The sequence below is a fragment of the Gossypium raimondii genome, chromosome 4 (assembly GCF_025698545.1).
Source record: "Gossypium raimondii isolate GPD5lz chromosome 4, ASM2569854v1, whole genome shotgun sequence".
Lineage (NCBI taxonomy): Eukaryota > Viridiplantae > Streptophyta > Magnoliopsida > Malvales > Malvaceae > Gossypium > Gossypium raimondii.
Window position 1 is genome coordinate 18,994,507 of NC_068568.1, and position 2,939 is coordinate 18,997,445.

General features: G+C 36.1%; 1 non-coding gene across 1 annotated transcript; it reads left to right on the forward strand.

The window, feature by feature from the left end:
• The first annotated feature begins 698 nt into the window (after positions 1 to 698).
• LOC128040887 (small nucleolar RNA R71) lies at positions 699 to 805 on the forward strand. Its single transcript, XR_008195692.1, has one exon. It is a non-coding gene; the product is annotated as a small nucleolar RNA R71 (small nucleolar RNA).
• The last annotated feature ends 2,134 nt before the right edge of the window (positions 806 to 2,939 follow it).

Sequence of the window (2,939 nt, forward strand, 5' to 3'; positions counted from 1 at the left end):
CTTGTGGTCGGTTTCTGAGTTCAATTGCAAGCTGGCCCACTTGATTCTCCAAATTCCTTAGAGAGGCATCATTTTTCGCCATGTATACCTTCAATAGATTCTCTAGGCTATTGGATGGTTCAGCTTGGGTTTGTTTCTGAGCTTGTTGGGAAAAACTAGATGGTTGGGTCGATCTAGGTTGGACATAATTGTTATTGGTTCCTGCCCCTTGATTACTCCAGGAAAAATTCGGGTGATTTCGCCATGATGGAGCATAGAAATTGGATTGCAGCCCCTGCCTTCCTTGATTTTGGTTCTGGTTACCCATGTAATACACAAATTCTGGGTTCGATGGACATTCTTCGAACAAATGTCCTTCCCCACAATAAACACAGGCTTCATTTTCAAATTGATTCAGTGGCTATGCTGCAAAACTATTACACCCACTAGTAGTAAGATTTTTTAACATTAAGGATATTGATGATACTTGAGATGCGAGTGAAGTAAGAGCGTATACTTCATGTATTCTAGCAACTCGTCTTCCAAACGCTACTTGATTAGTTGGCCATTGATAATTGTTGCTGGAAATCATCTCAATGATTTCATAAGCCTCATTATAAGACTTAGAAAGGAGAGCACCATTAGCAGAAGCGTCCACAACCATCCTCGTGTGAGCATTGAGACCATTATAAAATGTCTCAAGTTGTATGCAATGTGGGATTTCGTGATGAGGGCACTTCCGTAATAAATCTTTGTACCTTTCCCATGCCTCATACAATGATTCATCATCCATTTGTTGGAAAGCAGTGATCTTGTTCCTCAACTTAGCATTCCTGCTAGGCGGGAAATACTTCATAAGGATTTTTTTGCTAACTCTTGCCATGTTGAAATTGAGTTTGGTGGTAATGAGTTCAACCAAGCTCGAGCTCTATCTTTTAGTGAATATGGGAACAACTTCAATCGTAATGCATCTTCGGGTACTCTGGCTAACTTGAAAGAATCACTCACCTCCATAAACAGTCTAAAGTGTAGGTAAGGATCTTCGGTAGGCATTCCACTGAATTGGCCCACTGTCTGAAGCATCTGGAACATGATTGACTTCAACTTGAACTGTTGTGCCTCAATTTCGGGTCTCCTAAGACCCGGATTAAGATCATGAAATACTGACACACCATACTGTCTCAAAGCTCTATCCCTATCATCAACAATAAGGATAGGATTTTGAGCAAGGTTTGCTTCGTTTCCTTGATTTGGATTTTCAAAGTTCATCTCTTCAGTCCTTCTCTAACTTGCTTGTCTTTTTCACTATCGAAAAGTTCATTCAATCTCAGGGTCTACAGGGAGTAAATCGATGATTCGGTCAATACTCATAAACACCTGAAATAATCAAAGAAAAATTAAATAAGTTAAAATTTGAACAGAAAAATAAACCAAAATGCAAAACTAACAACTTCACAAATAATGAATTTTTTTTTAAAAACACAGCCCCCAGAAACGGCGCCAAAAACTTGGAACGACGGAAATATGCAAGTGTACACAATCGCAACAAGTAATAAAGTGACAAGTAAATGTCGAGTTATCGTACCAACAGGGACTATGAAAAGAATTATTTATGAATGCTATTTAAAATACTTTGGTGAAGAAAAATATTTTGTTTGAAGAGGGTGATTAAAAACTAAGATTTTAAACTAAGCGAACTAAATAAATAAATCTCAAATGCACGATTTCAAAATATGATTTTAATCAAGATGACATAATTGTGTTAGGTTAATTACATTTCTTAACTTAGAATTATTAAACTCATGTTTATATTGTTACGAATAAGTTCACGACAACTCGGTAATTTGCTAACTTATGAACATACTCACCTACCAAAATCCATTTATCTCTTAACTATCCCTATGTCAATTCAACCGATTAAACAAATCTAAATAGGCAAATGTGTTATTGCACATACATACTTATTAAATCGAAATAATCTCTTGTACATATCCCTATGTCAATTCAAACAATTAACTCAATTTAATAAGAACATAAAAGACTATGTGAGGTAACAAAGTATCCATACCTTGAAACAGTTTAATTACAATAATCTTGCAAGTTATGCAAGGAAAATGTATCGTTAGATACCGTTGCTAATCTAACCCTCAACTACCTTAGATGATTAAACATGCGTTGATTAAGCACTATGTCCATTAATTACAATTTCAATCCGTTTAAATAATTAATTCATTAGTTACCTAAAAATTGTAATGGAAGAATAACTTAGTCGTGATTTTACTTAATCAAGCATCTTACTGAGGCCTATAACAACATAAACACAATTTCAATAATTTTAACAAACGAAAAGCAATCAACCTAACACGAATTAAATTCAAGATAAATTGATTAAATTAACCATTCCAACAACATAAATATTCATAGATATGTTCAGCATAACAACAACAAATATTAAAGAGATAGGGAACAAGAATCAAATCTGGTGTTTTTCTGTGGCTTGACTAGTTGCTCCGTTCTTCCTTCTCCGTTGTCCTCGTCGACCAAGGGTGTTATGAACACTTAATTGTAGCTCCAAATAGCTGATGAATGCCCCTTTCCCAAGAGGAGAAATCGGTAAGAGAGCAAGGGAATTTTGGAATGGAAAAGAAGAGAGAAAGTGGAGAGAAGAGAGAAAAGATGTGAATGCTTGAGGTGTGTTTCTAAAATGACCAGCCTAAGGGGGTTTTTATAGCCGAGGAGGGCTACCAAAAATAGCTAAAATTATCAGCCAAAGAGCCTTCCCTTGGCCGGCCACACATGTAGCAAGGTTGATAGTTTCAACTTTGCTAATTTAGGCTTATACAAAGCCACCAATTGTGGAGGGGTTTGAATGCAACTTGAATAAGTATTCATGGGCATCTTTGCAAACTTAAATAATCAGCTAATAAGCTGATTTGGGTCAGCTCTTGGGACGGTTTTTG